The sequence below is a fragment of the Globicephala melas genome, chromosome 2 (genome assembly GCF_963455315.2).
Source record: "Globicephala melas chromosome 2, mGloMel1.2, whole genome shotgun sequence".
NCBI lineage: Eukaryota > Metazoa > Chordata > Mammalia > Artiodactyla > Delphinidae > Globicephala > Globicephala melas.
In genome coordinates, this window is record NC_083315.2 from 166,328,594 (window position 1) to 166,344,784 (window position 16,191).

Consider the following 16,191-nt stretch of genomic DNA (forward strand, 5'->3'; position numbering starts at 1 on the left):
CTTCCCCGGAGGAGACAGACCCAGGCCCAGGATGGGGGCCCCTAGGGTGGGGACATGAACACCCAGGGGCCTTCTCAGGCTTAGGAAGTTAACCACCAATCACACTCTGGGCCCCCTCCAACGGAGGGGGGGAGGGGAGAGACTAGAAGTATCAGGGATCAGGGTGGGACACTCCCAGAAGACACTTTCCTTTCAGGGTGCAGGGCGGCCGCAGCCTCAGCGTTCTTGATATATTAACCCCACCCTGCCTGCCCAAGCCCTGTGAGGCGGTAGGGAAGCATCCTGCCTTCAAAGAGTCTGAGAGAAGTGGGCATCTCTCCCCAGGCCCCGGCAGAAAAAATGAATGGGGGGTGGGAGGGGTCTCAGATTTTCAGGGAAGACATTTAAGCTGACCTTGAAAAATAAGGAGGATGTTGACGGGCCTGAGAAGGGGGAATAGCTTGAATAGAGGCAGGGAGAAATGGAAAACAACGTTGTTAGGGGTTACAGACTCTCCTTGACCAAACTGGAGCTCATTCTTTAAGGCCCAGCCCTAGGCGCCTGCCTTCTTCTCCTAATTACAGCTTCCCCCATCCTTCTTCCTGCAGGGCTTCCCAGTTACAACCAGGTGAAGCTTGTCCACACCTGACTAGGAGTGAGCACACAGGTCCTCTGTGTCCACCTCTCAGCTAGCTCCACCCTTCCCCCATCTCCCCTCCCCTTGCACCCCTGCTGGGTGACCTTGCAGTCCACTCACCCTCTCTGAGCCTCAGGTCCTCCCTCTTACCTTAGGAGGTAAGCCCTGCCTCATGAGAGCACTTCAGGCTGCAAAAGACCAGTGGCTATGAGGTCTAAAATGTATGGTGTTATGAGGGGGTGTGGTGCAGAGTGGGGACAGAAGGAGAGGAGAGATGTCTCTCATTGAAATGGGAAGAACAGCCTTTGGCTTTAGAAAGACCTGGCTTGAGGTGGGGGGGGGGGTCCTAGTTCAGTTCCTCCCAGCTTGGACAAGTCACTTAAGTTCTGCCTCTGAGCTCTGGGTGGAGAAAGTAATGCTTGCCTTAAAGAACTGTGGTGAACCTGAGAAATATTTGGGGAGGATTAAGACAGGGTATTCGACTGGTCCTCAGCAGGTCATCAAACATGGGGCTTGTTACTGTCTCACCCAAGGACTCTTCTTTTTAAACTGAAGTATAATTGACTTGCAATATTATATTAGCTTCAGGTGTACAACATAATGATTCAATACATTAGGAATTGATCACCATGATAAGTCTAGTTACCATCTGTCACCATGCAAAGTGATTACAATATGATTGACTATATTATTGACTACATTCCCTGTGCTGTTATTTATTTTAGAGCTGGAGGTTTGTCCCTCTTAATCTCCATCACCTATTTTGCCCATTCCCCGCCCCCTCCCTGCAACCACAACTTTGTTCTCTGTATCTATTAGTCTGTTTCCGTTTTATTATGTTTGTTCATTTGTTTTGTTCTCTTAGATTCACCATATAAGTAAAATCATATGGTGTTTGCCTCTCTCTGTCTGATTTATTTCACTTACATAATAACCTCTAGGTTCATCCATGTTGTCACAAACAGTAAGATTCTTCCTTATGGCTGAGTAATATTCGTGTGTGTGTGTGTGTGTGTGTGTGTGTGTGTGTGTACCACATCTTTATCCATTCATCTATGAATGGACACTTAAGTTGCTTCTATACAAGGATTATTTTTTTTAATTTTTATTTTATATTAGAGTATAATCGATTTATAATATTGTGTTAGTTTCAGGGGTACAGCAAAGTGATTCAGTTATACTATACATATATCCATTCTTTTTCAGATTCTTTTCCCATATAGGTTATTATAGAATATTGAGTAGAGTTCCCTGTGTTATACAGTAGGTCCTTGCTGATTATCTATTTTTATATATAGTAGTGTGTATATGTAAGGATTCTTAACTTGAGGCCCAATTAAGTCCCCTCCAGAACCCCTGCAGCTGCCAGAAATTATATGTATAATGACCGTAGCTTTCAACAAACTCTCAGAGTCTGAGTCACTGATTACTCCAACTTCCTGTCTTAGCAATGAAGCAATGGACCAAGAGAGGGAAAAGGATTTGCCCAAGATCACAGAGCAGGTAAGAGGGAAAGCTAGAACCAGCATCCCAAGGTCAAGAGGCCCCTCACCCCCATGGCTCACCATCATTCTGGAGATGGGAGGGATGTGAGAGGAGAGGGACAGGTTCTGAGGGCCAGGACCCCAGCCCAGGGTAAATCAGGATCCTCCCATGCATTGGTAAGACCAGGGACCTACCCACACTTCTCTGGAACCCTGGGCAGTTCATGGCCTCAAACCTCCTCTCCATTGAGCATGGGAAACTATATATTTTTACTTCTGTTTTAAGTTGTTGGTCATCCCTCAGGGAGCTCCAGGGCTAGAACCACCTTTCAGAGCTGTCCCACCTTGACCGAGGGAGTGGGCCTTTCTGCCTGCCCCATCCCTGCTCAATCAACCAGACTTTGAATATGGGCTGACCTAAGGAAGAGGCACAATCTCGGGCCAAATATTTCTCAGATTCACCACTTTCTCCTTTCTTTCAGTGCCACAGAGCCCATCAACCCTTCCCCAAAACCCTTGCCCACTTCTCTGTGCCCACTAGTTCAGCTAGTCTGTTCTCCACCCTTCAGCCAGAGCAGTCTTCAGAATGTAAGTCAGATTTGATCAGTCCAATCAGACTGCACCATTGCCCTCCCCGCACCCCACGCTGCTGAAGTGGCTTTCTACTGTACTTGGGGTAAAACCCAAACTCCCTGATAAGGTCAAGGCCTCCCACCCTCATCTCCCACCACCTTCCTCTCACCCTGCTGCCTCCTCTTGTGGTCCTTGCTGTCCCCAGAGCCTTTAGCTATGCAGCCCTTTTTTTTCTGGAATGTTCTTCCCTCTCTTTGCTTATTAACTCACCCACCAGCTCTTAGCCCAGGTGTCCCCTCTGGCATCTCAACCATCTAGCTCTCTGCACCTCCAATGAGGATCGTCATCCCACTTGCCCCTTTGAGTGGTATACTTGACTAATGTTTGTCTCACCACTAGACTGTAAGCCCCTTGAGGGCAGGGACCGTGCTTTTCTCTGCTCACCATTGTTCCCATAACACAACAGTAGATAACACTTGGGACCTCCCTGGTGGCGCAGTGGTTAAGAATCCACCTGCCAATGCAGGGGACGTGAGTTCGATCCTTGCTCCGGGAGGATCCCACAGGCCGCGGAGCAACTAAGCCCGTGGGCCACAACTACTGAGCCCGCGTGCCACAACTACTGAAGCCCATGAGCCTAGAGCCCGTGCTCTGCAACAAGAGAAGCCACCACAGTGAGAAGCGCGCACACCGCAACGAAGAGTAGCCCCCGCTCACCACAACTAGAGAAAGCCCGCGCCCAGCAAGGAAGACCCAACGCAGCCAAAAACTTTTTAATTAATTAATTAATAATTTTTAAAAAACAGTAGATAATACTGGCTGGGCGCTATCTGGATTCTAGAGGAAGCCAAACTGCCTCTAACAGTTCCCTACCTGCAGAAGTGCTCGTTAAAAGTGACTGATTAAATGAACCTCAGGTAAGTCCCTCCAGGTGGTCCCTGACCTCTCTGAGGTGGGAAACTCCAGAAGGGAAGTCTGGAGACATCTACATTCCCTTTGGGAGGCAGATGAACCATTAAGGGATTAAATGGGGTAGTGTGTGTCCATGGCCTAGGGCCATCTGGGAGAGGATTCTGGAGCGGGGAGAGGAACAGTAGAGAGAGGGCCTTGGGGAGGAAGGGCACCTCCTACGTGGGAAGTAGGGAAGGCCTCCTAACCCCAATCCTTCCTCTGGGAGAGGAGGCTTTGGGAGGTGAGATAATGTAGTGATGGAGAATTTAGACGTAGGGTTCAGCCGATAGACCAGCATTCTAGCTGTGTGACCTTGTGCAAGCTTCTTAACCTCTCTGAGCCTTGCTTGCCTCACCTGAGAACCATAAGATGGTGTCCATTTGTAGGAGACTGGTTAAGTAAACCCATTCTTCAACAGTCTGACACAAAGTTAAATGTGCTAGCTCAAGATAGCTAACGTGGGGCTTCCCTGGTGGCGCAGCGGTTGAGCGTCCGCCTGCTGATGCAAGGGGACATGGGTTCGTGCCCCAGTCCGGGAGGATCCCACATGCCGTGGAGCGGCTGACCCCGTGAGCCATGGCAGCTGAGCCTGCGCTCCGCAACGGGAGAGGCCACAACAGTGAGAGGCATGAGTATTTATTATCTGTGTGACTGGGAGCAAGTTAATACATCTGTCTAAACCTCAGTTTGATCTTTTTTTCTTTTTTTTTTTTTTGCGGTGCGCGGGCCTCTCACTGTTGTGGCCTCTCCCGTTGCGGAGCACAGGCTCCGGACGCGCAGGCTCAGCGGTCATGGCTCACGGGCCCAGCCTCTCTGCGGCATGTGGGATCTTCCCGGACCGGGGCACGAACCCACGTCCCCTGCATCGGCAAGCGGACTCTCAACCGCTGTGCCACCAGGGAAGCCCTGATCATCTGTTATGTGGGAGTGATTATCAAATGTAGCTCACAAGGTTAGCGAGAAGTTTGGATGAGTCTAAATTCATAAAGGACTGTATCAGACACGCCTTATTGAGTGTTAGCCACCATGATCCATAAGTGGACCCCTATGGCCATTTAAACAATCCAATAGGATAATATCTGTTCATTCACTCAATCAGTAAATATTTATTAAGTATCTGCTATGTGCCAGGAACTACTCTAGGCACTAGGGCTACTGCAGTGATGAAAACAGTGCAAAAATAGGAGGCAGATGGATCCCCCCCCAACCCCCGTCCTTGTGGAGCTTCTATTCTCATAAATGACCTAGTACATTAGTAAGTGATACACGTTACCAAAAAATAATAAAGTGTACAAGGAAGATGGGAAATGGCGGATCGCCACCTTCATCCAGTAGTCAGGGTAAATCCCACTGGAAGGTGACATTTAGCCAAACTGTGTCAAAGGTGAGCAAGCAAGTCATGCAGATATCTGGGGTTAGAGCTCTCAGGCAGAGGAAGAGCAAATGCTCTCAGATCGCCTTGGTGTTGACAAGGGACAGTCAGGAGGCTAGACGGGCTGCAGCAGAATGAGCAACGGAGGAGGAACAGGAAGTGAGTCCACAAAGAGACCACACGCGGCTCCTGGGCCACTGCAAGGATGCTGCCTTTTACTCGGAGCAAAGATAGGATTCCTTGGAGGAATACAGGACCAGGATCACTCTGCTACTGTGTGGAGGAGAGACTGGGTGGGGGGGCAAGGATGGAGGAGAGAGGGACCAGTTAGGGTTCTCTTGCAATAATCTAGGTAATGAATGATGGTGGCTCAGACCCAGGCAGCAGCAAAGATGGTGAGAATTGGTCAGATATTGACTCAATGGGATTTGTTTGTGGGTGGGATATAGGGTTTGAGAGCAGGGGAAAACTCACGGATGTCTGAGGTTTAGAGTCCGAGCAATTGGAAAAATGAGGGTGAAATGGGGAAGACGGCAGGAGGTGATGCATTAGGAGCTTAAGTCAGGAGTTCTGTTTTAGACAGTTTCGGTTTGAGACATCGGTCAAACATCTGATGGAGATGTCAAGCAAGCAATTTGATAAGAAATCTGGAGTTCAAGGCATGACTCAGGCTAGAGATATAAAATCGGGCGTTGTCAGTATAGGGGTGGTATAAAGCCCGGATGAGATCACCGAGGGTGTGAGTGTAGACAGAGAAAAGTTCAAGGACAAGGCCAGGGACATGACAATATTCAGAGGTCAGGGAGGAGAGGAGGAGACAGCAAAAGAGCTGAAGAGATAGGAGGAAAAACCCAGGAGAGTACTAGCCCCGGAAGCCTCGTGCAGGATGCCTGGCTGGGGAACAGAGCCATCAGCTGGTGGCGTAGGGGGACTACTGACAGCTGGCCTTGGATCTGAACACAGGGAGATCATCGGTGGCCTTCATAAGAGCAAATATGGAAGACTGTCTCGTATACGTTAAATCAAAACACCCGGGTGTAATACAGTGTGGATGGTAGCCTGCCACTGAGTAAAAAACGTAGGGGACCACATATCCATGTATATATTTGCATGGACAGAGAATGTCTGTTTTCTGAAAAGATACACAAAAAGCAGTGGCTGCTTTTAGGGAGAGGAACTGGGAAAAGGAGGTTCCTACAGTGAGAGGAATCATATTTCATCGCATATTTGTTAAGTGATTAAAATATTTTTCATCAAATTTATATTGCTTTTCCAACTAAACATAGTTATAAAAAGGAAAAACACATGGATATTATGAAATGAGAAATATATATAAAGTGCTGACCTATAACAGAAGTCCAGTAAATGTCCATTTCCTGTTGAAAGGTTTGTTTACAGAAAGGGAAACTTCCAAGGCAGTCCCGTGGGTTGGCTTGTCTTCACCAAGATGATAATGAATCCGGATTTTTTGCCAGTATGCATCTTTTGAAAATAACATTTTCCAATAATTAGTGTTATCATACTTTAAAACATGAAAAACAAAGAAATAAAACTAAACAAAAACAGGGTAAACAATTTCTTAATGACATCTAAAACTTGATCCATATTTACATATCCCTATTTGCCTCTATGAGTTTTCTTTATGACTGGTTTGTCCAAACCAGGATCCAGACCAAGGCCTTGCGTTGCCTTTGGTTGTGATGTCTCTTGAGTTCTTCTGACCTCAACCAACTCCCCTCGTGAAAGACACTGAGTTGATTGTCCTACAGAAGGACCAACTTTCTGGGATTGTTCAGCGTCTTCCTCGTGGTACCATTTAGCTTGTCCGTCTATCTCTCCATTTCTTGGAAACGAGAAGTTAGATCTAAAATCTTGATTAGATTCAAGTTAAAAGCTTTGGGCTGAAATACATTATAGATAGTGTTATGTTTACCAGAAAATGCATAAGGTCCTCTTGTGCTGAGATGCTTACATATGTTTCCACCCACATAACCACAGCCCAAATCCAGACTGAGAACATTCCTAGCTCCCCAACGGGCTCCCTCGCATGCCCCCTCCCAGATAACAGCCCACACACAAAGGAAACCTCTATTCTGACTTTCTTCACACAGATGAGTTGGGCCTGCTTCAGTACTCCATATAAGCAGCGTCTTATAATATGAACTCTTTCACTCAACATTATCTGTGATATGCACACATATTTTTGTGGGTATCAAGGTTTTTCCCCCGTGATTGTCTTATTTCATTAGATGAATATGCCACAATTTTGTTGTCCGTTCCCTTGCTGATAGACTTCCTAATGGTTTTAACACCAATAGATAATTTTGCCAGAATTGTTGATTTCCTTGAAGATTGCAGAACTGATCAGACTCTAAATCAGCTCTCACTGCCAGAAAAAAGTGGCATAGGAGAGGTTTAAACTGACATGGCAGGTCTAGTGGGAGAGAGACGATTCAATTCAAGAGAGAGTATACACAGCTACTGAGACCATGAAACTGGTTTTCAAAGAACTCCCCAGTGCATTGCTTTACAGACTTCCACAGCCACCTGCAAAGAAGGGTGTGTTCTCCCCGTCTTGATACTGAATGAGGACCCTGATGGGCAAAGTGCCCAGCTGCAGGCCACACAGTGATGGCAGAGTGGGACCTGCTGCCTCCTGCTGGGCTTTCCCCACCATTCCCTGTTGCTGTGGGAAGAAGCAGAGAGGTCTACGACAGGAACCCTCTTTTCAAGACCTCCGGTGGAAAGAAGGAAGGAAACACTCAGAGAAACGAGGCAGTGCAATCGAGTTTTGCAATGCGGCCACCTGCAGCGACATGCCCTTTGTACAGGCCAATAAACCGAGGCAGAGGGAGAAAGCCAGCAGCATCCAGCTCTGCCTGTGCCCTGAGCAAAGCCAAGTTCCAAGAACTGCGAGGCCAAAGTCTCCTTGGGCGATGCCAGCTCTCTGCTCACACCATTATAGTCATGCCCGAAGCCAAAGTGGTGAAAAAGCAGGGACCAGGCCTGTGCATGGGGATTTGTCTCCGTAATGCCCCCCTTCTATGACATCTATTCTCCTTCCAAGGCCTGGGAAACGTCCCTCTCAAAGCCATCAGTAACCTCCATGCCAAACATTAGCGACATCCCTTTAGTCCTCTGTGGCACTTAGAAAACACAGCTATTGACCAACTATATTAAGCAATGCCACCCACAGCCCACCCCTGGCAGCCCCATGAGCCCCAGTGACATCCATCCTCTGGGGTCATGGGGAAAGAGGCCCCTGGTGGCCTCTCGGGTCCTAAATTGCTTTTCCTGGCACAGTCCTGCCCTCTGAGCTCTGTCAGAGGCCTGCAAAGGGACCTCACTTTACAAGAACCCAAGATTTAAAAGGAAAAGTATAAACAAGCTCACAACCCACGTGTCTCAGCAGTTGACGCTTTCCCAGGCCAACCTTGGGTCTAGAACATGAGTCCATCTACAGCAGCAAGTCTCAAACACCACTTCCAAGCACACGTCGATTGCAGAAAGGGAAGCATACACACACGACCCAAGAGCTGTGTGCTTCTTCAGCTCCAACGAGCACACGATCACCTGGATCCTGTTCAAGTGCATGTTCTGATTCACTGGGCCTGGGGCAGGGCCTGAGACCCTGCACTTCCAGCCAGCGATGCTGTTGCTGCTGGTCAACATGCCACTCTGACAAGACACTAGAAACTGTAATGAAACACAGACGGCTGTACTTAGAATCGCTGAAGAGATTTTAACAATCAATACCTCTGTCTGCGCCCTACCCCAGACCAATGGATCAGAATTCTTGATGAGGGGAAGGGAACATGGAGAGAGAGTGAGACTCAAAAATAAATGAGTGGCACCTAGCATAGACCATGATGATGATGTACAGTGAAACGAAGCGTCTAATTCTAAAACCCTATTCCTCTAAGACCTATTCCTCTAAGACGTAAAGAAATCCAAGAAATTAGAGTCTGAGAGAGAGAGAGAGAGAGAGAGAGAGAGAGAGAGAGAGAGAGAGAGAGGGAGGGAGGGAGGGAGGGAGGGAGGGAGGGAGAGAGAGAGAGAGAGGAGAGAGAGAGAGAAGAGTCTTCCCCAAGATATTTGGATGCACGCGGGGACTGAACACTATACCAAGATACAGAAAGAAATGAATCACAAAATTATCATCATCATTTATAATCAGGTACCCAATGTTCTTTACAGTTTAAAAGAATAATAGCTACTATGCATACATTTATAAGTCTCCTTATATATGTACATACACAGTGCTCATGCAGGATCACTGTCAGTCCTCGTAACAGCCCTACGCTGGGTTCACTTATTTCCTCCCATTTTACACCCGAGGAAGCTGAGGGGCAGGGAGATTAAGGAATTGCCCCAAGGTCGGTGTGACTGGTGAGGCTGGAGCTGAACTTGGCCTCATGCTGGTTTTTGTACAGCCCATGAGCTGAGAATGGTTCTTCCATTTTTAAATGGTTGGGGAAAAAAGTCCAAAGAAGAAGAATTCATGTCATGTGAAAATTACACGAAATTCAGATGTCAGTGTGTACCGATCAAGGTTTGCTGGCACGCAGCCACGCCCATTCTTCTCTGTCTTGTCCATGGCTGCTTTCCTGTAGCAACAGAGCTGAATGATTGTGACAGAGACCGTATGGCCAGCAAAGCTGAAAATGTTTACATCTGGCCTTTTCCAGAAAAGCTTTGCTGACCTCTGCTCTGAATGGTTACCCCGTTTATAAATTCTCCGCTTTTCTTTTTTTATACTTAAATGAGCGCTGTTTTTATCCTAAAACTACTAAATTCGAGCATGTATAAAGTAGCTTTTATAGGGTCATATAACAATAAACTAATTGTCTGAGATTTCTGGAGGATGAATTCAAGCCCATGAATACAAACGTGTTCAGTGTTCAGATGTGTGAGGCCATAAAAACATTTACAACAAAAGGAAATCTTAACCTTTCTCATATATGGGTATGTAGCAACTGGAGGCTAGACCAGGCCTGGAAGAGGCTAGACCAGGCCTGGAAGAGGTAAGCAGCTGACTAAGAAAATCAAAATGACAAACTAAAGAGGGTGAAGTACCCACCAAGTTATTTCCATGTGTTTGTAGGATATATGAAACATTCATTTAGCAAATATCTCTTGAGGCCAATTACATACTCTGGGGAGTCAGAAGAAAGAAACACAGACTTTGGCTTCAAGAAGCTCATGATCTAGTGGGAAAATCAGGCGAGTATGTACAGAGCTGTATGAGACCATGAGAAGTGGATATCCTGGCGGGCATCCTGGAGGAGGTGAGTCTAGAATGGTGAATTAGCAGGTACTACATAGAAGTGTGGCTGTAAGACTCTCAAGGGCAGGCTTTGTGTGTTTCTCAGCTCCGTATTCCAACTGCTCTGTTGCAGGGCTCTGCCTGGCACCTGAGAGGCATTTCTTAAATATTTTTAATTCATCAGAAGGTAGGGAAGGAAGATGAGAGAATCACAGTGTAGGCCTCTGGGAGATAACCTTGGGTAGATTCTGGATTCTGCCTGGCTACCTGGGAAGATGGGGAGGATCGTGGAAGACTTTTCAGCTTTGTTTTGTTTTGTTTTAACGATAAAATGAATATACATTTATTAAAGGACATTTGGAAAAAGGAAACTATGGAAGAAAAAATTACCTAACAATCAGGATTAGCATTTATTTCCTTCCAGTGTCTTTTCTCTCAACAGGTAACAAGTTTTTATTTTAATTTCGTGTCCTGCTTTTGCCTCTCTCGTCGTCAGACTTTAAGCATCCTCTATGTTGTAACAGCCTTAAGAATCATTGGTTTTAACGACTGCCTAGTTGTCTGGTGACTAGACCATCAACTCACGTAACTAATCCCCTGATATTGGACCTGAGCTATTCTCTGGTTTTAAATCTTATTGTGAGGATTCAGCAGTTCTCTTACGTACAGCACTGCCATGAACGTGTTAGCAATTATTATAGATAGTTCTGGATGAATGTCTTTATCCCTAAAGCTTACTTATGATTTTTGTCCTTGGAAATGAGGGGAATAATGGGTCCAAACTCCTTCAGTATCAAAAAGTCAAAAGTATTTCCCAAAGGCTGCAACTGATTTCAAACTTCCTGGGCAGCTTTTAAAATGGTAATACCTACTCAGAAGCAGCCTTGCTCAGTTTTTCAGCTGTTTTTTAGTGCAAAGGGGCTGAGTTTTCATATGTAAATGACATCAGGTACTAAGTCTCTGAGTTACCTGCACGAAGTCCTTCTTTGACAGGTGCTGACTCCCTTTTAAGACACCAGTCAGACCCCAGTTGTTTACCATATTTACGTGCAGCTCCCAAATGTTGCCGGATCAAGCAAATAAAAATATTGGAGGTCAGTTACACTGGAATCTCGGAGAAACAATGAATAATTTTTTGGTATAAGTATGTCCCAAATGGGCTGTGAGGTACACTTATACTTTAAAAAAGGATTTGTTGTTGAGATTCAAATGTAACTAGGCCTCCTGTATTTTACCCAGATGTATCTAACCCTACCCAGGAAGAGCCCATCCAACATTTGAAGCCCTCTCATTGCGAATGTGACCTTCATCTGCCCCCTGGGGTTAGTTCCTTCCGTTCTCCTGGGAGTGGGACTATCCCTGTTGATTGGATGCCAAGGGTCCTCTCCCCGATGCCAGATTAAGAAAGCTGGGCATGGCCTAGAGGAGCTGGCTTTGTTTGTTTTGTTGGGTAAAGATTTTGCCTGCTTATATTAGTGGGTAAATGTTTTGTTTTCTTTGGGGAGAGCCAGAAATATCCAGGCAGGCCTGGCCCCAGAAGGCTTGATGGAATAGGTCAGAGCAGCTTCTTCCTTGGTGTCCTTGAGGAAAGTTCCTTATGGATTTTCAAGGCCAGTGGAAAGAGAAAAGAGCATCTTAGCCTTAAGAAGCAGACAGTTGGGGGCTGAGGGATGGGGGGTGTTCAAGCTTAAAGAGACATCAGGGACCATCTCCCCAACGTTTTGGTGTGAAAGGACTCTAAAAGCCTGCTGGAAGCTGAGGTCACCCTGAGGAGGCCTTCTCTTCCAACTTCTGCAGTGTGAGCACTGACCTCCCTCCTGGACTCTGACCCCTGGTCAGGAGTACCAGGCATCGTTGGGACACCCAACAAGACTCTCTGTCCTCTGATTGCCCTTCAGGGAGGAGCAGATAGTCATCCCACCCTTACCCACTGGCTGGTCTTCTATCTCCAGGCCAGAATGGCCCCATTTCCTCCAGCTGGCTGTTCTCTTCTGAGCCTGCTCCAGGCTCACCTGAGCCCACCTAGGTCTGCCTGGCTGCCTTAAGGCAGAGTCAAAATCTCTTCCCTTGAGATAGATATGTCTGTTTACGTGACCTCGTATCAAATTAGCTTTTTGGACTGGTTCTACCACTGCCCTTCATAGATAAGGAGGCTGAGGCCAAGTACCCAGCCCAAAGTCACACAGCAGATGGGTGGCGGAACAACACCTTGAACCGGGTCTCTGGCTCCTAAGCCGGCCTTCTTTCTGCTGTCACACACAGTCCTGCCCAGAGTCTATCAGGAGAGGTATATAGCCTGGTGGCTCTGCATGTGGCTGGTGAGTGCCTGGTACTCAAAACCCAGGCCTTACGCCTGGTGGAGGCATGACATTGAGAACCTTTCCCAGCCTCTCTACTGAGATGATTCTGCACACACTTTAATGCTGAGTTCTAGGGATGGAAATTAGGGTGATCTTGGACACCACTCATGTATCCACTCCCTCACTGAGCGCCCTCCATGTGCCAGGTGTTGTTCTGGGCACTGGAGATGTGGCATCGAAAGAAACAAAGCCCTGCCCTCCTGCAGCTCACATTCTGGTCTCAGACACAAGCAACAGAAACAAAAAATGTAGACCACTGTACAAGGTCAAGGAGTGGTGTGTGCAGAGAGGAAAAATCAGAACGGGGGCCCACCTCTGGTTCTCACCCTGGACTCTTGTGCCAACTAGCGGACATTCTGACAATTTCCAGGGCTTTTTCTGCTTGTCACAATAAGGGCGGGCAGGTGCATACCCGGTGTTTAGCTGGCTGGTGCGGGCACACCAGACATCCTGCAGTGCACAAGACACGTGAAGCAATGAGGGGCTGAAAACTGACCTCCTTCATGAAACTCTGGAATATCCCAGCAGACATCTATGTAGGCGAAAAACCTGCTTATAATTATATGAACCTAGAACCTAACTTGGTTTTATAAATAAGCAGTAAGTATTTTATACACAGATTTATCACTCACTGCATCTTCAGGAATTCAAGAACTATGTATACAGAGGGAAGGTTACACTATGTTTTGTTTGGGATTCCACCAAGAGTTGTTCACTGTTTTAAGAAATCACATCTCTGTGGAATCTGAGTCAACACGTTGTATCTTTGTGGCTGTCACATTTATAAGAACTCTAGGTATAAGTGCAGAGAGCTGCCAGAACATCTATTTGTTAAAATACATATTACATATTCATTTCCTTTTATTTTTCCCTTAAATTATTGTACATTCTATTGATTTTTTTCAAAGTATGTGCTTAGGACTTCCCTGGTGGTGCAGTGGTTGAGAGTCCGCCTGCCAATGCAGGGGACACGGGTTCGTGCCCCGGTCCGGGAAGATCCCACATGCCGCAGAGCGGCTGGGCCCGTGAGCCATGGCCGCTGAGCCTGCGCGTCCGGAGCCTGTGCTCCGCAACGGGAGAGGCCACAACAGTGAGAGGCCCGCATACCACAAAAAAAAAAAAAAAAAGTATGTGCTTAGGTAGGTTTTATTTTATGCTTACGTGAATTTCTTTTATGCTTATAAAATGTGATAAAAGGGGGCAAATGTGCTAATGAGCAGGGGCCCTACAGGGGGAAGGAAGGAGCCATGAGCATATCTGGGGAAGAGTGTTCCAGGCAGAAGCAACAGGGTCTGTGAATGGGGGCGGGGGGTTGGTGGAGAGAAGACCCATGGAAGGGAGCCTTGTCAGCCATGGCAAAGACCATGGACTCTGTCCCTGGCCCTAGGTCAGCGCTGAGGATTCAGGGTTGAGCTGGCAGGACAAACATGTCCCAGGGGCCAGGACCAAGCAGGAAAGGGACATAATTTAACTCCTTCTTTTTTTTAAAGCTCACTGTGGTTGCGTGATGGACAGTGGCTAGGAGGCTACTGCAGAGGTCCAGCCTTGACGGTGGCTTGGATTAGGCGAGGAGGCCAGGGTGGTCAGATTTGTGATATATTTTGAAGGTAAAACCCACAGAATTTGTTGATGGAAATGTGATTGAAAAAACACACACAGTAGTCAAGGACTCACTCCTCAGAGAAAGTGTGACAAAAGGAGGGAGCTGGCTAATCTATAGGGGATATTCAGCGTTCCAGTTAGGAGATTAATTTGAGAGAAGTTTTGCACTTTGAAAATACAAAGGATCTCTAAAAATGTAAAAAATTAAGTCTAATTAAAAAGCACTTGTTAGCATATGTTTAAGCTGGGCAGTAGGTCTGCGGGCTGGGGATTATTTTATTACTATGTCTTATCACTTACATATGTATGTTACATATTTTGGGGGGGGCACCTGTTAAATATCACACAGTGGTACTTTTTAAAAAGCTTGGCACTGACATCTGTTGTGCGCCCAGGACTCTATTTCCTGGACAAAGACAGAACTAGCCAGAGCATGGGTAGCGTCAGAGGTCAAGAGAACACTGAAGTGAGAGGTCAAGGGCTCAGAGCAGGATAATGCAGCCGGTGGAGCTGCACTTCAACGGCTCAAGCTCTGGCCTTGATGTTTGTCACGTGACCTTGGGCAGGTTCACTCACTTCTCTAAGATTATATGGTTTTTTTTGTTTTTTTGTTTATTTATTTATTTTTGGCTGTGTTGGGTCTTCGTTGCTGTGCGCGGGCTTTCTCTAGTTGCAGCGAGCAGGGGCTACTCTTCGTTGCAGTGTGTGGGCTTCTCATTGCAGTGGCTTCTCTTGTCGAGGAGCACGGGCTCTAGGCACGCAGGCTTCAGTAGTTGCGGCACACGGGCTCAGCAGTTGTGGTTCACAGGCATAGCTGCTCTGCGGCACGTGTGATCTTCCCAGACCAGGGCTCGAACCCATGTCCCCTGCATTGGCAGGTGGATTATTAACCACTGTGCCACCAGGGAAGTCCTCACTCACGTCTCCAAAACTCAGTATCCTCATCTGTAAAATAAGGACCATCACAGCGACTCCCCCTAATATTACCGTGAGGACTAAAAAGAGATAAGACATGCAAAGCCACCAGCACAATGCCTGGCAGGGATGCCGCTTTTGTGGTTGCTGCTGTACTTGAGGATGGGATCAGAAGACGAGAAGGGTGTTAGCTGGATGCTCTTGAAGAATAGCTACCTGGGCGCCGGGCTCCCCAGTAAGTATAGGAGTCCCCACCCAGGGCTCTTGCTGGAGAAGCATCCAGTTTTCGTGCTTCCAGCATCCTCCTTCAAAGGCGTCCTGCAGTCCAGGCCCTTTGACTAGCATCTTCTTTCTTCAAGCAGAAGGCAAATCCAATCTCAGCTTCCCTGTGGCCCAGAGTTAAGGGGGAAATGTTTTCTCCAGAAGGTCACTTCGTTCTGTACCTATAAGCAAGCTAAACAGGAGGCCAAGTTATAATGAGGAGGCTATTTGATGAGCAGGGGGAAGTAAAGGGATTGATAATATCTTAAGATGTGCATCTGGTCTCTTCCCCCTGCCCTTGGTCAGGCTGGGGCCATGGTAGGGCCAGGCTCGAGGAGGGACCTGAGTGGTCAAGGGATTGGTACATACAGGCAGACCAAGCAAACATGGAAATAGTGTGGAGACAATGGGATCCAGTTTCTCACCATCAGAGAAGAGAGTAACGTCTGATGGAAAAGAGGGAGTGCCCGCTCGGGCAGCACGTACACTAAAATTGGAACAATACAGAGATTAGCGTGGCCTCTGCACAAGTATGGCATGCAAGTTCGTGAAGCGGTCCATAGTAAAAAAAAAAAAAAGGCGGCGGGGACTCCCCTGACGGTCCAGTGGTTAAAACTCCACGCTTCCAATGCTGGAGGTAGGGGTTCAATCCCTGGTCGGGGAACTAAGATCCCATAAGCTGCATGGCGAAATAATTGAAGTATACAAAATGTAACATTTAACTGTGCAATAAAATTATAAAAAAAAAAAAAAAGAGGAAAAGACTAGAGTAAACCCTGAGTGTTGAATTG

General features: G+C 47.1%; 1 non-coding gene across 1 annotated transcript; it reads left to right on the forward strand.

Moving 5' to 3' along the window:
- The first annotated feature begins 15,863 nt into the window (after positions 1 to 15,863).
- On the forward strand, positions 15,864 to 15,967 carry LOC115867408 (U6 spliceosomal RNA). Its single transcript, XR_004045117.1, has one exon. It is a non-coding gene; the product is annotated as a U6 spliceosomal RNA (small nuclear RNA).
- Positions 15,968 to 16,191: the final 224 nt, after the last annotated feature.